At 34.6% G+C, this 21,456-nt stretch overlaps 1 pseudogene; it reads right to left on the bottom strand.

The window, feature by feature from the left end:
• The window catches only part of LOC115501469, a 40,674-nt pseudogene extending 20,035 nt beyond the window's left edge, over positions 1-20,639 (bottom strand).
• Between the last annotated feature and the right edge of the window lie 817 nt (positions 20,640-21,456).

Genomic DNA, 21,456 nt, shown 5'->3' on the forward strand with positions numbered 1-21,456 from the left:
CACCCAGGCACCTCTAATTTTTGTATTTTGACATTGTATCCTGCAACTTTACTGAATTCATTATTCATCACTATTAGTTCTAAATTTTTGATGGAGTCCTTAGCTTTCTATATACAAGATCATGTCTTCTTTCCAAAAAGACAATTTAACTAATTCCTTTCTGATTTCAGTGACTTTTATTTATTTTTCTTGCCTAATTGCTCTGGCTTGAACTTACAGTATTATGTTGAAGTGATGAGAGTGAGTACACTTGTTCCTGATCTTGGAGGAAAAGCTTTTAGCTTTTCACCATTGAGTATGATGTCAGCTTGGGTTTGTCACATATGGAATTTTTTATTGACATTAAAAAAAAATATTTCATAGTTGCCCCATATATGGTGCCACTGGTGGCTTATTATATGTAAAGAAAAGAATGAAAATAAAAGAAAGCCTCACAGTAAGTCTCATCATCATGAAAATTCAGAGGACTGAGGAAGAGAAGATAGTAAAACTTGGGGAGAAAAAACAACTTCTAATATAAAAATTACCACAGAATTCTCTATGGTAACTCTGGAATCTAGAAGGAAATATTTAACACAATTGTAATGGAGGAGGGTGAAGAAACATAAATAGACATAGGTTTCTATATATCATTTGAACGGGTAGAGTGACAACACCAGTAGACTGTGTTTATTAGTGTATCTGTTTGTATAGATTTTAAGTGGTGGTTCTATTATTATTGGCTAGTATTATTGGCTAGTAATTAAATTAGTAATTAAATTAAAAGAAAATTAAAGTTGAAGGAAGTTTAGGTAGTCCAAAATAAGGTAGGTACAAGAAAACAGAGAAACAAAAACTAGAACACACAGCAAAACAAGCCGACTTAAATTCTAAAGTATTAATAATTACATGAAATGTAATTTTATTAAATACCAATGAAAAGAAAAAGATTGGCAGAGTGAATTTGAATACACACTCCAAGTATCCACAAAATAAACTCAACTTCAAATAAAACAATATAATCGAATTGAAACTAAAATGATGGAAAAGAACGTATAACATGCAAATAAAATTTTAAAAAAAGCTTGAAAGGTCTTCAAATAAAGTAGTCTTCAGAGCAAATAAAATTACCAGAGACGTTAAGGGATATAATATTATGATGAAAGGGACAACCCTTCAAGAAGACATAGCTGTTCTATATATGTACCAAGCATTCAAGCTGCAAAATACAAAGCAGTTTTATGTGGATTCAGCTGCTGATTATATGCTATTTAATATAGACAATCAAAAATTTATAATATAATTATTGATTGTATCCAAATATTTAAATATTTATATAATTTTCCTCATGCATTAATTATGTGGTAGTGTTGTTTTATTCTTGGTGCTTGATTTTTTTAAAAAATAAAAGCAAAGCAACATTTTCAAAGATCTCTGGTGTTAAGCTGTCACCTGATTTACAGTAGTTGCAGAATTCCTGGACAGTTAGAAAGCTTTTTCAGTAAAGGTACCAACTTCAGAAAATGATGTGAAATAAGTGCTTTTAAGAGCTAAAAGCAGCGGCCACATGGAACAAAAGAATGAATGGTGAGGGTTCTGTATGATGTTCATATTGAAGTTCTATTCTTTTATAGTTCAACAGATCAAATGTGATGAGCCACTTGTTACTAAATAAAAGGACATGGGGCTTTCACTTTCACAAAGCCAAAGAATCCAATTGGTCTTTCTTTTATAAGTACTACGAGGGATTAAATATTTGGATTGAAAAAAAAAAGAAAAAGAAAAAAGCGACATCCTAACTTCTGCCACCAGCTATGGGTTGTGAGTTACTAATGCCCTACATAAAATAAAAGGCACCTAAAGGTGCTATAGTATTGTAATTTCCCATTTTGTCACCAAGAGATGACGTTCTCTTAGATAAAATCTGAATAAGGACACCTGATTTTTTTCCACTATCTTCTGATTCTGAATTTGTCAACTGAATAAAGCATACTACAGTTTCCATTATTATCTCTGTGAGATTAAATTTCCTTAACTGTAATAGTTTATTCTTCTAAGTTCATGTTTTCAAATCTTAGAATTAATAGTCTATATATTATCCTTTATAAAATATGTAATAAATATTACCAAATATCTTTGTAAAATATCCATGTTTTTGCCCTCTTTCTCTATTCCTCAGTCCAGCATCCTCTCTGACCTCCTTGCTGATTCTTGAACACACCTTATAACCTGACATACAAGTAAATATCACTCTACTTCCAATACTCTATAATTGTAACTTTCTCCTCTTCCCAGTATTCCTGAACTCACTTTCTTTGCATCTTGTCCTACAAGACACTTACTATCTTCAATATAAATTTTTATAATATTTTTTTTATTTTTTAGTGTTTTATTATTTATTTTTGAGAAAGAGAGACAGAGTGTGGGTGGGAGAGGGGCAGAGAGAGAGGGAGACAGAGTCTAAACAGACTCCAGGCTCTGAGCCAGCACAGAGCCTGACACGGGGCTTGAACTCACAAGCTGTGAGAGCATGACCTTAGTCAAAGTCAGATGCTTAACCGACTGAGCCACCCACGTGCCCCATCTTCAATATATAATATTTTATTTATTACGTCCATTTTGCTTATTGCATATTTTCCACTAATGGAAGGTAAGTTACTTGAAGGCAGGGGTGTTCATCTATCTTGATCACAGATACAGATCTAAGTCTCCTCTACAGTTCCTGGCATATGATGGGTACTCATAAAATACATTTGAATGAATGATGTTGTAAAATATAATATACTCATTTGAATGGATTATAGGAAAATGTTTCACTTACAGTCCTGCTTCGTATTTTGCATAACCTGCATCTGTCATGTCTTCTGTAAACAATAATGTGTTTAGTGTCTTCTCCTCTTACTTGACTTAATATTTTTGTTACTTATCTTCCCATAAACTGCAAAAGAACAAATGACTAACATAGCTTTCTTAAATATAAATAATAATATATATGGCCAAGTCACATACAGTCTCTATCACAACTTCAAGAGCTGTTTAAAACGATAGAGCTATACTGTATATTTTAAGATCATTTGCAGATCTAAGGTTTGGGATCATTTATATATACATTTATATGTAATGCAAGTATTATAAATCTATTATATATAATTACAGCATGTAAATAAATATATATTTATAATTTTGATTAAAATACTTACTAAAATATCTTTATAAGAGAACTATTTCATCTATAGCATTGTACTGGGTATCTGAGATGAAATGTTTAAGTATGCTTCCATTCATAAACTCAGCATACATGTATTGAGTATCTACTAAGTGCTGAGCATTTGACTATGGTACAGAAGCACACAAGACAGGCAAGACTGCTATCCTCATGAAACTAGTATTTGGAGGGATTAAAATAAAAATATTTGGAAATAAAATAAAAATAAATGGAAATTTCATTATAATAATATAAAATTCAGATACAAAAATCTTTTTTTTCCCAAAGGAGAAATGGCTAAAACTAATGTTTCTAAGGAGATATGCTATTAGTAGATGGATTTTTGAAGGATAATGTAATATATATGTACATTTTATTAGAATAAAATGACACAATATTTTTGCTTCTTTACAGATAGTGTTGTGGTTATTTAATCACTTTAAAATTTCTTTTTGAGATTGCAATATTGTGCTGCCTGCTGTCCAATGCCTAAAAGAAATTGCTTCATATATTTTGTTCAGTTTCATTTTTGATTATACATCGAGGGTTATTGAAATACCAATTATTCCATCATAGCCAGAAGAAGAGGTATCTACTTTTTCATAAAATAAAATTTTATGTGATATTGTTTTTGTAGAAAAAAGTGTACAATTTTTGAAAAATGTTTCAAAACTACCGAGTAGACATGAAGAAGCCATGTTATTCTGACAAGTAAAGCCACATGAAGTACATATAGTTTCATAGAAAGGTGACCTGAGGCAGGACAGATCCAGTAAGAGACCATATGAGAAGCAGTTGAAGTTATATAAACAAGCAATGATTAGGATGTCAAAAGGGCAGTAGTTGTAGGAATGAAAAGTAATAGCATGTTCAATATTGTAATATAAAAATGTAATATAATTTGTCATTTCCAGTATATTTCAGCATTTGCGATATACAAAACTATAGTGATTTGGAAATGCCAGGAGCAGGACTGTGTTGTCATAAGACTATTTATATTAACACAGAGCATGGAATTTTAAACCCAACTAATAACCGTGACAGTTCTAAAGTCCCTTAGGGTTCCCAAATTGTTAAAAATGTTTCCTCAGTCCTTATGCTATTCCATGAGTCTATATATTGCAATTTCTCTTTATAGGCTAATTAGAGAAGTAAGATTTACAAAGGACCAGAGGTCAAATCAATGTGGTAGAACACTATAATTTGTTTCACTGGGTCATATTGGTGAGTTGTGATCAAGAGTGAGAAAATTATGGTTGAAACTATTTTTGGTGACAGATTAACACTCAGAGGATTAGAACTTTAGATAAGCCACTCTGCTAAAGTAAGCAAGTGAGCAGGTCATTGACCAGTACATAATTAATGTTATAGGCTACAGGTATTGACAAATGAAGATATGAGCCCACTAGTTTCTGAGAAATTACAGATCCAGGGCTCATGACTTTTACTCCAGATACTATCACAATGCCCAATTCATAGTTTGAATGCAGTACATTGTTGCTCACTATCAAATGAATGCTCTTTCTCTTCTAAAAAACAAAACAAAACAAAAACAAAAAGACAAAAAGGTCTAATGAGAGATGCGAATCACATTGTTAGAAAAGGTTCACATTTTCCTAATAGCTGTTCTCCTCACTGGATATTCATGTAACAAGTACTAGGTCAATTGGATTATATTTGGGATTACTCAAACTTCTTTGTGTGACCTGGTGATAGCCATTCTTAGTTAAAATGATGATAAGGTTGTGTGTTTCTTGGAATGAAAAGGTCCCTTCTTTGGAATAGCTATTAAGCCTGGCAGTACAAGATCAGTGAATTCATGGTCATGAGCCCATTCCTGCATATCTTTTTTCTGTAAAGTAGGTCCCCTGTGCAATTGAAGTATTATCTGATGCCAATAGGTCAAATAAATCTTTGGATACACTGAGGCTGTGCATATATATATATATGTATATACGTATATATGTGTGTATATATATGTATATATGTATATACATGTATATATGTATATGTATATGTATGTATATATATGTGTGTGTGTGTATATATATATATGTATATGTATATGTATGTGTATATATATGTATATATCCAGATACATACCTAATCTTTGAGAATAAACCAGTGGTCATTTATCATCAAGCTGCTGTTGGTTTCCTCAGGAGATGATGCCATAGCCTGCAACTGTTTCTCTTCCTAGCAGATTGAACACTGGCTTAGCTATAGTGAGACTAGCAGTGGTAATACGAAAGCATGAGCCAATGCTGTTGGACGCTGGCATTGCCTTCATGGCTGCCACCATGGCAACTTCCTTGATGTGCCTGCTATGCCAGGCTGGCAGTTGCCAATTACAAAGGCTTTCAAAAGCCCCTTTGCTGGGTCATTTTGGCTTTTTAGTGGATTGGTCCTTTTTCAGAGGTGGACACATTCTGGTTGAACATAATATGTGACACATTTTTACATCATTTGCCTATGTATAAGACCTCTTTTTTTTTCTCAATATTGCAACACTTTATCGATCCAGGATCCTGAATAACTTCTCTGACATTTTCTATTGTCTGTGACTCTATTTTTATTCTCTCCTGAGGCCACTACTCTGTCCATGTAGAGTGGATGACCATGTTCACAGTCTGAAGTTATGCCCACTGAGAAGATTTTCCTTTGTCACTACTTTTCAAGGCTAACCATTATAGTAGTATAATTCAATTGTTATTGATTTTGACTTGCACCCTCATACTGAGACAGACCATCAATAAACCAAATAAGGATTTCTTATCCTTTTTTGTCTAATCGTAAGAGAGCCCCATAGACACAAGATGAAGAAAGGACCCTGGTGCCACAATGGTGGGGATCATGGGCGTGTAGGCTTCCTGCACATGTGTCTGACTTGTGTACTCTACCATTCATTGTAATGCATTACACATATAACACTTCACTCATTATTAGTGTTTCATTGATGTTTATGGACTATGCAGATAGTTCATATCTCTTCTGACTAACTGATGGCTAAGATGGAAGAGCTAACAGAGCACTGGAATAAAACTGTAAGTTTCATTTATTCCATGTGGATGTGAACTGGTTTTATTTATATTTTCTTAGAGGGAGAGAAAAGAGTAAATTTTTCAGATCAGCCACACATCCTATGACTGAGGCTATATCAAATTTTAGCAAAGGTATTTGAGGTTTGGACTACAGTTAGGTTGAACTTGCAGTAGTATACAGACATCATCCAGTACCCATCCAGCAGCAGTCAGACTGGTGAATCAAAGGACCACTATCCTTGCCCCTTGTAAATTATTGAGGGTAACAATTGTGTTTTCTAAGCCACATGGGATGCAACATAAAATTTTTGAATTACTTTCTTATCCAGGAAAGAGTAGTTTCTGAAGACTTGCCCTAAAATTTCCTTCCAAGGTAATTCTTCGGACTTAAGAAACGTAGTGATAAAATGGCAACCATATCCTCAAGATAAGGTCTGTAGCCAGCCCCTTGGCCAGGATCTATTTATTACCTCCCCTCCCCACATATTTACCAAATATACTCCATATATAATAGAGAAGGGGCACAATGACATGATAATGCTTTAGGTCTCCAGGTGCTAGTGTCAACACAGACCCTATTTCTAACATACCTCAACCTGTTTGGCAATTTACTCCCCAGTCCACAGTTACCAGAGGAAATGACTAAGGGATTCTTTAGTGAAGGACTAGTGTATCCATTTTGTGTGTAATAGATAAGGTTTTGCACGGTCCTTTCTCCTGCATAACTATCTCTTCCAGCAATGGTTTCAATGTCTGATAACTGGCTTAACACTTGAATCTTGGCAAGGGGTCATGACTCTTAAAAGGACTAAATGTTTTCAGCCACCTGAGCTCCCATCCTTGATTTCTTCTGTTAGCACAAATTGAATAGTAACTTGTTGGCTGCCCACCTGTCTTTTTCCTGAGGAGGTTGTGTTCCATAGCATATGGTTGTGAACTGCATTCATTATCCTTTTCATGCTACATCCTCTTGGCTATTACTTAAACCTTGTCAGTCATTATTATGATTGGTTGTGATCACTTCTCTTCTGGGGGTGAAACACTTAAGCCTGGCCTCTATTTTCTTGCTATTAGTGAGACAAGTTCTTTTTTTCTTTTCTCTTTTCTTTTTCCTTTTCGTTTCTTTTCTGATATACATAGATGTTATATACATATAAATGTTTCTTTATTGAAGCAAGATTCCTGACCAGTATAGAGTGATGCATTTATTAAACAGAAACCAGTGCAGAAACTACTACATACCACCTGTCTAGACAGGTTCTGGTTACGTTGTACCTATTGATGGAATAGTCCCACTAGTAAAGTTTTATATGTCAAAAAGCTTTGAATTTGAGCAAGGTGTCCATTAATTCACCTCTGAAAAAGTTAAGTGGCATTAAATTTTGGCTAATATATTTTATAGCATTAAAAAGCTTATGCTTAGCTTAAGCTAAATTTCTCAAAATGTTATTCTATGCACAATAGCCCTTGGCAGACAGAGTCTGTCATTGCATCCAAATTCACACAGATGAGTCTCATTTGAGAAATATATGCTAAATAGCTGGTACTTAGAGACAAAAATACTTATAACTTGAGTTTCTTATAGTCAACACAGACTTCTTCCTCTGAGTGCCTGTCTTGGCCACATTTCAGAGTGAAAGTGAAGACATACCAGCAGTGTCCCTGTGTAACTTGGAATTAAATCACCAGATCTGTCTGATGGTGAAGGTGGCACTATTACCAGGTAAATAAAGGCCCATATAAAAAAAGCCAATTTGATGGGGCACCTGGGTGACTCAGTTGGTTAAGTGTCTGACTTTGACTTAGGTCATGATCTCACTGTTTGTGGGTTTGAGCTCCGCATCAGGCTCTGTGCTGACAGCTCACAGTCTGAAGCTTGCTTTGGACTCTACGTCTCCCTCTCCACCTCCCCCAACATGCTCTGTCTCTGTCCCTGTCTCTCTCTCTTTCTCTCTAAATAAATAAATAAACAAATAAATAAATAGAAATTTTTAAAGCCAATTCAAGATACAAATCAAGGATGGATACACTATACTATACTCAGAACTGAATTTTGATGGATCTGGTATCCTAAATAATGTGGTAAGTTTTAGAAACTGATGGCAAATTTTACCCATGATGTTCTCAAGCTGAGAAGACATTAATCCATTGATTCAAATCCCTTTACTGCATCCACATAGCTCTGAGGTCATCCTGCAAGTTGGGAATCAAAAACTACAGAGCTAGGGTAACAAAGTTTGACAATACGTTATACAAGTCAAATTTGCAAAGACATATTAAGTATATCTGTTCTGAGAGGAAAGCATCAAATTCTTTGTGTACATTTTGGTAGTTTTATTGTAACAAAGACCTGGTACACTTCTAATGTTTAAAACTGAGCATCATCTTTCCTATCTAGTGAAACAAAAAAATAAATAGGAACAAAATTATGATAGATATGTCTATTTCAAATAAGATTCTACAGATTCTACTGATTTGTCAATTGGGTGGCAAGGTTCATGTCATCATTAAGAGAGAATTTGATTTCAAAATTGTCATTTTAAACTGCAAGGATGTCAAACATCATAATTTAACATGCCAAAGAAAAAACCATGTTTTAAAAATGCCCACTTAAACCACCCAAATATCTCAAACCCACCATTTGCTGACTTTCTGTAACCCCAGTTTTTTAAGTTTTTTTCTCTTTCTTTCTTTCTTTCTTTCTTTCTTTCTTTCTTTCTTTCTTTTTTGTAATCAAGGGAAAGAAGACACATACACGTTGGTAAATGATAACTGTCCATTTTCACATAGAGAGGCAGTGTGATTTCTGAGCCCAATACGCAGAGGAAAGAGAAAAACAGAGTTCTATGCACTACTGTACAGGAGCCTCGTATCCTCCAGATTCCAGCAGAAATAAGGAAGCAGAGGGATTTCTTTTTTCCCATAGAGCAGGGTGGTGTAAATTCCATAGTTTTTTAATTGAGACAGGAAGAGATAAAAACGAATTTGGAGCAGGAAGGGGTAGAGATTCTATTCCCACTGTATTCTGTCTGCTCAAGGTATACCCCACCCCTAAATAAGTAGAGAACCATGATAAAATGGAAAGAAAGGGGACCTCAAAAATAGAGTCACAAGGCACAAGAGGAAGAAGGAATGAAAGAAACAAAAACAATTGTGACTCGTTCCTCTCATCATTCATGTCAGAAACTATATTGTAATGGATTTGGCCAAGTAACTCTTTGATGACCTCTCCTAACTCATTTGCACCTGCATCAGAATAGTCAGTAAACCAGGGTAAGAAAGGTTCTGGTTCCTCATGCTGTCTCTTCCTGGCTTTATTTTGTGTTTGACATGAAAATTTTGGTCAGATCCTTTCCAGATTTCCATTTGATTTCAGCGGACTTTGAACATGGATTACTACTCTCATTCATATGAAATTCTTTGGAGAGAACTTTATTTTGGAAGTAAGGGTTTTCATCAAAACAAAAATGTATTCTGTAACCTGATTTAATATCTCTAAATTCTGTCACTGCTGCTCACTGCTGCTCTTGTATAAAAGTGCCTCCCCAAGCAGGCAGACAACATCCAACTTGTGGATGTTGACAAATGCGATTCCCCCCAAATGTGGGATTATGGTGCTTAATTCCAGCCACTTCTGGGGAAAAAGAAACGAAAAGAAAGGAAAAGAAAAGAAAGGAAAAGAAAAGAAAAGAAAAGAAAAGAAAAGAAAAGAAAAGAAAAAAGAAAAGAAAAGAAAAAAGATTGTCAGAGGTTTTTTATATTTTTGTTCTACTCTCAAAATCTCCTTACTGGCTTGTTCATTAAATCTTTTTCATTTGTATTTCATCAGTATGATCACTTGCTTTTTACTGTTCTTTTTCTGAGGTCTTTATTCCAGTGTGGCTGGAGCGGAGCTCCTTTTTAGCGACCCTGATGGCGGTGCCTACCTGGTGCTGTTCTTCATGGGGGTTGAGAGAAGTGCAGCAGGGAGGGGACAAGAAGGGAAGGTGAAAGGGCGGCAGCTTGCCGGAGCCACACTGCCGCGCGTGCCACTCGGCCCCGCCTCCTCCCGGGCGTTGGTTGCGCGCGCAACCATCCCAGCCTGCCCTGCGGCGCAGGGAGGAGCACCGCGTGCAGCTAGCCTGGTTCCTGCTTTTGGAGGTTTGGCGACAAAGTGACAGCTGGCCGGTTTGGCTCCTCCCCTCACTCCTGGCGCTCTGGCTCTCCCTGTTTTTCCTCTCCTAGGAACCACCTCCTCCTCACGGCAGCAGCGAGGGGTCCTGTGTTATCTTAAAGTAGGTGTTATTTCTCTTAATTTTGAAAAATTGTTTTTATCGGAGTAAGAAAACTTAACATGAGGTCTACCTTTCAACAAATTTTAAAGTGTACAGTACAGTATTGTTAACTATAGGCATAACATTGTGCAGTATATTTCTAGAACTTATCTTGAATAAGTGAAACTTTATAGCCTTTGAACAGCAACTTCCCATAATCCTTCTTCCAGCCCCTAGAAACCACCATTTGTTTGTTTCAGAGTTTGGCTATTTTAATACTTGATACAAATGGAATCATTCCTGATTTGCCTTCCTGTGACTAGCTTATTCCACTTAGCATTATGGCCCATAGGTTCATACATGTTGCTGTAAATGGTGGGATTTCTTTTTTGTGTAAGCCTGAATAATATTTTGCATGTAAATGCCACATTTTCTTTATCCATCAATTCTTCCATGGTATCAAAAGTTCAGAAACAGCACAAAACCAGTGAATCACCAAAATGGAATTTGTTGAAGCTTATTGCGCACACACCAAAAAGATAGTTTGTGAATTGAGAGTACTCAAGCCAAAACATGGAATAAAACTCAGGGGTATGTTGTTATAAAGCAGCTTATATAGTGAGAAGGCATTAAATGTTTATTCTTTACAGAGATTGGTTATAATATTGTAATTTCCCAAAATGATAGGTAAGTTGGTCAGTAATTACCTTATATTAACCTTGGGAGACAGTGTAAGTTTTGCCCATGATTTCCAGAGGCATAAATAAGAAATGACCCAGGTCAAGCTAGTTTTGCAAAGTAAGTTAAATTATACTTTGTATGACTAAATTGGTTTTATCTGCTCATAGAGTTTTCAAGTTTGTTTTGATTTTAACAGTGGATATTTGGGTTGTTTTCATACCTTGGCTATTGTGAATAATGCTGCAGTGACCATGGGAGTGCGGGACTTGAATTCAGTTCTTTTGGATACATACCCAAAAATAGGATTGCTAGAGCAAATGATAGTTCTATTTTTAATTTTTTTCAGGAAGCACCATACTGTTTCCCATGGTGGCTATACTGTTTTATAATCCACCAGCAACATACATGGTTACAAATTTCTCCACATCCTCACCAACACTTGTTATTTTTTTATCTTTGATAATAGCTGGCCTAACAAATGTAGAATGACATCTCATTATGTTGTTGATTGCCATTTCTCTGATGACTAGTAATATTGAGCTTCTTTTTATATACTTGTTGACCATTTGCATATCTTCTGCAGAGGAATGTCTATTAAGATTCTTTGCTCATTTTTTAATCAGGACGTTTGGCTTGTTTTTGTTGTTTTGGGGGTTTTCTTCTGTTTTTTGTTTGTTTTTGCTATTGACTTGAGGTCTTCTTTATGTGTTTTGAACATTAACCCCATATGAGATATATGGTTTGCAAATATTTTCTTCCATTCCATAGGTTGTCCTTTCATTGTGTTTGTGGTTTTCTTTTCTTTGTAGAAGCTTTTTGCTTTCATATAGTTTCATTTGTCTATTTTTGCTTCTAATGTCTATTCTTTTAGTGTCATATCCAAGACATCATTGCCAACAAGACTAATGCCATGAAGCTTTTGCTATATTTTCTTATAGAAGTTTTATACTTACAGGTTTAATGTTTAAGTCTATAATCCATTTTAGGGTGCCTGGGTGGCTCAGTCAGTTGAGCATCCGACATCGGCTCAGGTCATGATCTCTTGGCTCATGAGTTCCAGCCCCCCATTGGGCTCTGTGCTGACATCTCAGTGCCTGGAGCCTGCTTCGGATTCTGTAGCTCCCTCTTTCTGTGCCCCTTCCCTGCTCACTCACACTCTGCCTCTCTGTCTCTCTGTCAAAAATAAATAAACATTAAAAAAAAAAAGTCTTTAGTCCATTTTGAGTTGATTTTTTGTGGACGGTATAAGACACCGATTTCATTCTTTTACATATGAGTCTCCAGTTTTCCGGCACCATTTGTTGAAGAGACTTTCCTTTCTCTCTTATGCGTTCTTGACACTCTTGTCAAAGAAGAATTGACAGAATATGCCTGTCTCTGGAACAGTCCATGAACTTGGGGCATTCTCTATTTATTTGTGTCTTCTTTAATTTCTTTCAGCAATGTTTTATAATTTTCAATTTACAAATCTTTTACATTCATAATTATATTTACACTGAAGTATCTTTTTCTTTTCAGTGCTATTGCAGGTAGGATTTTTTCTTAATTAAAAATTTTTTTTAGGATTTTATTTTTTATTGTTGAGAGAGAGAGCGAGCGAGCGAGCAGGTGAAGGACAGAAAGAGAGGGAGACACAGAATCCAAAGCAGGCTCCAGGCTCTGAGTTGTCAGCACAGAGCCTGACGCGGGGCTTGAACCCACAACTGTGAGATCATGACCTGAGCCAAGTCAGGACGCTCAACCGACTGAGCCACTCAGGTGCCCCAGATTTTTTTTTAATTTTTAAAAATTTTCCTAATTTTCTAGTTTTCAGATAGTTGGTTTTGATGTATAGAAATGTAACTGATTTTTGTATGTTGATACGGAATCCCGTAACTTTACTGAATTCATTTACTGATTCTAACCCTTTTTTTATTGAAGTCTTTAGGGTTTTCTATATACAAAATCATGTCATCTGCAAACAGAGGTGACTTAACTTCTTTCCAAATTAGGTATAATTTATTTATTTCTCTTGCCCAGTTGCTCTAGCTAGGATTTCCAGTACTGTGTGATACAGAATTAGTGAGAAGGGGTATCTTTGCTTTGTTCTTGATTTTAGAGAAAAAGCCTTCAAGTTTTCTACATTGAGTATGATGTTAGTTGTAGAGTTCTCATATATGGCCTCTATTATTTTGTTTTAATTTTCTTCCATTCCTAGTTTGTTGAGAGATTTTATAATAAAAGTATTGGATTTTTGTCAAATATTTTTTTTGTATCTTTTGAAACGATCATGTGATTTTTAACCTTCATTCTGTTAATTTGCATTTGCATGTTTGTTAATTTGCATTTTTTGAAGCATCTTCACATCCCAGAGATAAATCCTATTTGGTCATGGTGTATGATCCTTACAATAGTGTCAGTAAATTCAGTGTGCTAACATTTTGTTGAAGATTTTTGCATCTATGCTTATAAGGGATGTTGGATTTTGTCGTCCTTCCTTCCTTCCTTCCTTCCTTCCTTCCTTCCTTCGTCTTTGTCTGGATTTGCTATCAAGGTAAATCTGTCCTTACAAAACGAGTGATAATATTTACTCCTCTTCATTTTTTTGGCCAAGTTTGAGAAGGATTGGCATTAAATCTTCATTGATCTGTTTAGTGGAATGCAGCAGTGAGATTTTTCTTTGTAGGGAGGTTTAACTAGTGTTTCATTCTCCTTACTCATTATTGATCTGCACATTTTTCTTTTTTATTTCTTCACAATTCAGTCTTGATAAGTTGTGTGTTTCTAGGAATTTATCCATTTCCACTAAGTTGTCCAATTTGTTGGTATACAGTTGTTCATAGCAGTTTCTTGTGATCCTTTTATATTTCTATGGCATCAGTTGTAGTGTCTCTTTTATTTCCAATATCTTTTGAGTTTTCACCCTTTTTTCCCAGTTTGGCCAAAAATTTGTCTATTTTTTAATTTATCTATTTTGTAAGCTTGATATTTTTCTATTTTTCTGTTATCTGTTTTATGTCTGTTCTGTGTAAAATTTTCTTATATTAGCTTTAGGCTAGTTTGTTGTTCTTTTAGTTCTTCAGGTGTAAAGTTAGTTTTTTTGAGTTTTTTTTTTTTAATGTGGACATTTATCACTGTAAACTTCCCTTTTAGTACTGCTTATACTGCATCCCATACATTTTGATATGTAAATGTTTTCATTTGTCTCGAGATTTTTTTCTAATTTGTCTTGTGATTCCTTGTGTGTACTGTTGGTTTTTCAAGAGTGTGTGGTTTAATTTTTACATATTTTGAATTTTCATGTTTTCTTCTGCTGTTGATTTCTAGCTTCATTTAATGGTAGTTGGGAAAAGATTCCTGCTGTGATTTCAATCTTTGTAAATTTGTTAAGACTTTGTTTTTAACGTAACGTGATCCGTACTGAAGAATGTTCCATGTGTGGTTGAAAGGAATATATATGCCCCTGCCATTTGGGTAGAATGTTCTCTGAGCATATCTGTTAGGTCCATTTGACCTATAATGTTGCTCAAGTTCTCTATCTCCTTATTGGCTTTGTATCTGGATATTCTATGCATTATTGAGGGTAGTGTCTTGAAGTGTCCTATTATTATTGTATGTCTGTTTCTCTTTTCATTTCTGGTAGTGTCTGCTTTATATATTTAGGCACTCTGATGTTGGGTGCATATATATCTATAATTATAAATAAATTCATCTTCCTGATGAATTTACCTTTTTATCATTATATAATGTTCTTTGTCTCTTGGGGCATATTTTGACTTAAAATATTTTTTTTTTCTGATAGAAGTATAGCCACTGCTGCTCTCATTTGTTTTGCAGTATTGATGGAATTATTTATAAGTGTTGAATTTAACATATTTCTACCCTTGGGTTTTGGAAAATGTCAAGCTAAGGCAGAAATCACAAGGAAAAAAGATACTAAGTAGATCGAGACAATGTGATAAATTAAGGATTAGAGAGATATCAATTTGAGTGGAATAGGCAAAATAATCACGATGGAAGAGATCATAGGTAGCATACAAGAGAAGAATCCTGCTTCATAGACGAAAGGATAAAACAGCTCAATGGGGAAATGCATTAAAATTCTATTACCATTTTGATTAAAAAGCCTATCTATTTATCTTTTCTTTGGCTATTTACCCTGACATTTAATTTAGCATAAGTTTAAAAAAGTAATACCAATATGGAAACTGACAGCTACTTTTTTGCCTGTGTTATCAGAACCCAAAAAGCTTTGTTGTGAAATATCATGTAGTACCCCCTTGGGGAATTCTGTCTTCATATGGCTTATTTATGTTTGTGCATGCTTTGAGTTACAGATGTTCAGCACACACACATGCACTGAATAAATGCATTATCATAAAACAGCAAAACTATTCTTACTCGCAGATAGAATTGACTGCTTGTTGTTACTGGTTTCAGATGGGTACTATGCAAACCTTTGTAATAGCCCCTTTGATAATTTAGTAAACTTACTCATTTGAATACATTCATGTACCCAAGTACTGTTAAAGTATACTATATTTTCCTGGAGGGAAAGACCTGAGTCCCATCATTGTGGTTTTCTTAGAAATGTCAGCATATTGCTAAATCAATGAGTGCTTATTAAATGAATGAAAAGAAAGAATGAATAAAATTTTAGCTGTGACATGAAAACTTTGCCTTTTGTAATTTTCTTAAACTTTCTAATAATGCATTATTATTTTAAGTGGGTTTTACACTGGAATGAAAATCATTTGGCCTGCATAGGAAAAACATAAAAGTACAGTCCAGAGTAGAAGGAAATTAAATGTTCATTTCACATCTGTAACATCAGTCGTGTTGTCAGACTGTGGTAGTATTGAAGTGGGTAAAACACATCGCTTCTCGGCCTTTTGGCTAAGATCAAGTGAAGTGGGTAAAACAACAGTTTCCTCAGGTATTCTCCAAAATATGTCCACTTTTTTTTTTAATGTTTATTTATTTTGAGAGAGAGACAGGGGAGAGGAGCGTTAATGGGGGAGGGGCAGAGAGAGAGGGAGAGAGAAAGAATCCCAAGCAGACTGTGTGCTGTCAGCACAGAGCTGGAAGCAGGGCTAGATCCCACGCACTGTGAGATCATGACCTGAGCTGAAATCAAGAGCCGGATGCTTAACTGACTGAGCCACCCAGGCATCTCAAAATATGTACACTTTCTAATTTGCTTTTCTACTATCTCTTTTTCCTGTATACTAACCTAGAGCAATATATTCTTGTTGGCTGAATTGGTATTTATAGTTTTGAATAATTTAGGAAACAAAGAGGTGGACTATATGACATTTTAAGCTGCTTCTATATCATATTTCCAAGAATGAAAAAGACAAATTATGGAAACGATAAAGAGAAAATAAAACTTTTAAAATATTTTTAGGTTTTCACGTAATCTTATATTTTTAGAAAAGAGAAATGAATTTTTATGTTGAAATAAAACTGCAGTACTATTACAATATTTGAAATAGACCAGATGTTTATTTGGTTGGTTTATTAAAATTTGATTACTCATGGATATTATCACTGATAATTTGGCTTTCTATTCTCTGAAAAAAAAATTTAATGAACTGCAAAGTTTTCATTGAGCTTTGCAAATTGCTGGGAGTTGGATTCTCTCTAGAGACCTTGTCTTATCACAGCACATCAACTGAAAGTGTAAATATCTAATACACTGAACTGTCTACAACTGCACAGCCTCAGCAGTGTTAGATCCAGGGCAAATTGTTAGAGAAATGGAGGAAGAATTTAGATAACTTGAATGGGGTATCGTTTGGCATAGGACACATCACTCAGTTCACTCAAATATTTTTAAAAATACATTCAACAATAAATATAAAGGGTATATAGTTTTATAATTTCATGTTAACTTATGTTTTAGGAAAGAGAAATAAATTTTATGTTGATAAAACAGCAATGCTATTATAATATTTGAAATAGACCAGACATTTGTTTTGTTGGTTTTATTAAAATATACAAATTTGAGGAAATTACACAACACACTCTTAAAAAATCAGTGCGTCCAAGAAGATATCACAAGGGAAATTAGAAAATAGAGACAAATTAAAATGAGAACACAGATTCCCAAAACTTATGGGACACAGAAAATGCAATGTCAAAGAGGAAACTTACAGCTATAAAAGCTCACATTAAAAAAGAAGACAGGTCTTAATTTAAGGTGCCTGGCTGGCTCAGTCAGTTAAGCATCTGACTCTTGGTTTCGACTCAGGTCATGATCTCATGGTTCATGGGTTTGAGCCCCACATCAGGCTTCATTCTGACATTGCGGAGCCTGCTTGGGATTTTCTCTCCTTCTCTCCGCCCCTCCCCTACTTGCTCTGTCTCTCAAAATACGTAAATAAAACTTAAAAAATAAATAAAAAAGACAGGTCTTAAATCAATAAACTATCTTTGTAACTTGTGGAAGTAAAGGAAGAGGAACAAACTAAATACAAAGCTAGATAAAAAGGAGGAAATAATAAAAATTAGAGCAGACTAGGGGCTCCTGGGTGGCTCAGTCGGTTAAGTGTCCGACTTTGGCTCAGGTCATGATCTCACGGTCTCTGAGTTTGAGCCCCGCGTCGGGCTCTGTGCTGACAGCTCAGAGCCTGGAGCCTGTTTCAGATTCTGTGTCTCTCTCTCTCCGACCCTGCCCCGTTCATGCTCTGTCTCTCTCTGTCTCAAAAATGAATAAACGCTAAAAAAAAAATTAAAAAAAATTACAGCAGACTAAAATAGAGAAAATAGAGAAAATCAACAAAACCAAAACTTAGTTCTTCAAAAATATCAACAAAATTGACAGATTGTTACCTAGATTGACAAAAAAAAAAAAAAGAACACTTAAATTACTAAAATCAGAAATGAAAATGGAGACATTAGTATCTATTTTACAAAAATAAAAAAAATATATGAGATTATTTTCAAAAATGGTGCCAACAAATTGGATGACCTTGATGAAATGGAGAAATTTCGGTAAATACAAAAGCAAGAAAGGCTGAGGGCTCACACTTTATTTTAAAGTTAATACAAAGCTATGGTAATCAAAGCATAGTGGTACTGAGCCCAAAATTAACTCTTGCATATGTGGCTAAATGATTTTTGACAAGGGTACCAAGACAACTCAATGGAGAAGGGACAGTCTCTTCAACTGGAGAAAGCTGGATATCCACAGTGTAGAAGAAAAAGGCTGGATCCTTACTTAAAGTTACATACCAAAATTAACTTAAAATGGATCCCAAGCTCTTTTTGTAACACCTAAAACTATAAACGTCTTAGAAGAAAACATAGGGGAAAAGATTCACAGCATTGAATTTAGTAGTGATTTCTTGGATCTGATACCAAAGGCAAAGGCACACACACACACACACACACACACACACACACATAAATAAATAAATAAATAAATAAATAAATATAATAATTAGTCAAATCAGATTAATGAAAATTTAAACAGATAATATCAACAGAGTAAAAGCCAACCTACAGAATGGGAGGGAGTATTTGCAAAGTAATAGGGAATATTTGCAGAGTAATAATGGGACAGAATTTGCAAATTGTATATCTGATATTACTATTCCAAAAATACAGAAACCCCTAAAACTCAACAAGAAAAAAACCAAACACCTGCATTAAAAAATGGACAAAGTACTTGACTGTAAATTTCTCTAAAGAAGATATGCAAATACACACTAAGCACATGAAAAGATGTTCAATGTCACTAAATACTACAGAAATGACAATGAAGACTGTAATGAGATATGTCTTCATACCCATTAGGATCGGTACTATGAAAAACAGAAAATAAGAGTTGTCAAGGATTTGGAGAAATTGGAAGTCCTGTGCACTATTTATGAGAACCTAAAATGACACAGCTACTGTGGAAAACATTGGGGTGGCTCCTCAAAAAAGTTAAAAATAAATTTACGGAATGATTAAGTGATCCCACTTGTAGTATATACTCAAAATTTGAAAGCAGGGTGTCAGAGATATCTGCACTTTGATATTTATAGCAGGTGTATCAACTGTAGTTAAAGTGTGGAAGGAAGTCAAGTATCTGTAGGTAAATAGGTAAGCAAACTGTGATGTATGCATACAATGGCATATTATTTAGGCTTTAGAAGAAGGAAATTCTGACACACTACAACGTGGAGGAACCTTGAGGACATTAGGAAATAAGTCAATCACAAAAAGACAAATACTGTATGTGTCTACTTATATGAGGTACATAGTGTAATAAAATCATAGTCAGAAAGTAGAATGATGGTTGCCAGAGGCTGAGGAGAAGGGCGAATGGGGAGCCATTGTTTAATCTGTATAGATTTTCAGTTTTTTGAGATGAAAATAGTTTTGGAGATGGATGGTAATTGATGGTTGTACTATAGTATGAATTTACCTGATATCACTGAATTATACACTTAGAAATGCTTTGATGATGAATTTCATGTTTTTGTATTTTATCACAATTTTTTTAATTGAAAGAAAAAGATGATTAGGGAAATTTGAATAGGGAATGGTTATTAGGTGAAATCTACAAATTAATCATTGTGTTAGAAGAATATAGAACAATATTTTGGTTATGTTAGAAAATATTATGTTTTAATGATGAATACTGAAGTATTTAGGAGTGAAATGTCTTGGTATCTTTAATATACTTCAACACAACAATGAAATAAGATAATTGTGACATAATGTCAGCAACTGTTAAATCTAAGTGATGTGTACAGGTATTTATTATACTGTGCTCTCTATTTTTTGTTTAAACATCTCCATAATACAAATTTTAAAAAATATTCCATCATTTGTAGAGTTTATATACTCCATGAGTTAGTCCTTTATGTGTGTGTGTATGTATTATATATTCATAGAAACAACATGTTCAGAAATAAAACATGAGAGAAGTAAATACTATTTTTTATCACTCAAAGACAATTCTTGCTAATACTTTAACATATATCTTTAAATTTTTTTCTATGCTTATTTCATTTGGTTATGAACAAAACAATTTTTTTGTGGTAAACTCTTTGTAAATATCATTAAAATGTTCCATTAAACTTCCTTGTAATTATTTTCTGGTATATGGATAAAGAAACTCCCTGGAGTGGGATTGTTGGCTTAAAGAGTATGCATATTTGTAACTGTAATTGATGCTACCAGGTATATTCCTAAGAATGTTATAACACTACATGTATTAGTTCTTGATTTTTAAGGATGCAAATATTACATATTCTTGGTATTCAGACACATGATTTGCAGTGAAAACTTTTCAGTGTACATAAGACACTAGTGTTTCTGCCTGTAACAGATGCTGTTGCATTGCCCAGACGCCATTTACCGGGCCTGGACACTAATTTCCCAGCAGTAATAGCTGTTGCCTGTTAGTAGGTCACATCTGCACCCTACTGCGGAGGACAGTGTTGGGCTGATAAGAACTATATTACTCAGAGATGCTTGAAAGATAGACTCTCTGGCAACCTTCATGGGTTATGGGCCGCAGTGGTCAATGACCAACCCAAAAGGTGATAGCCGTGCCAAACACGATTTTCTGGATATGATGGCTTTACGTAATTCACATAGGAGTATTGTCCCTGGATTTAGGGTGATGCTGGATATCTCCTAAAGTCACATTTTTGTTTAATTCAGGGTGGGTGAACTTTACCTCTATAGAGAAAAATAGTAAATATTTTAGGCTCTTTAAGCTATGTGATCTCAAGCTACAGGTATTATAACATTGTAACAGTGGCATAGAAACAGACATACAGAGCAGTGGAATAGAATAGAGATCCCAGAAATAAACTCATACCTATATGGTCAATTGATCTTCAATAAAGTTGTCATGGGAAAAGGATAGTTTCTTCAAAAAAATGATGCTGGGAAAACTGGATACCCACATGCAAAAAAAATGAAATTGAATCCTTAAATAGCAAACCTAAAATTGAATCCCCCAGAAGAAAACATTGGAACATAGGCAGAAGATTTATGATACTATTCTTGACACAGATTTTTTGGATAAAATACCAAATGAAAGACAAAAAAGGCAAAAATAGACAGTGGAACTACATTAAAGTAAAAAGCTTCTGCACTGAAAAGGGAACAGTCAACCTATGGAAAGACAACCTATGCAATGGGAGAAATTCTTTGCAAACCATCTGAATTGCAAACCATACCACAAGTGTCCAAAATATTTATGGAAGTCAATGGCAAAAAAAGCAAATAACCTGATTAAAACATGAGGAAAGGAGTTGAATAGACATTTTTTTTTCCAAAGAAGACATATGAATAGCTAGCAGGTATATGA

The sequence above is a fragment of the Lynx canadensis genome, chromosome A1 (assembly GCF_007474595.2).
Source record: "Lynx canadensis isolate LIC74 chromosome A1, mLynCan4.pri.v2, whole genome shotgun sequence".
Classification (NCBI taxonomy): domain Eukaryota; kingdom Metazoa; phylum Chordata; class Mammalia; order Carnivora; family Felidae; genus Lynx; species Lynx canadensis.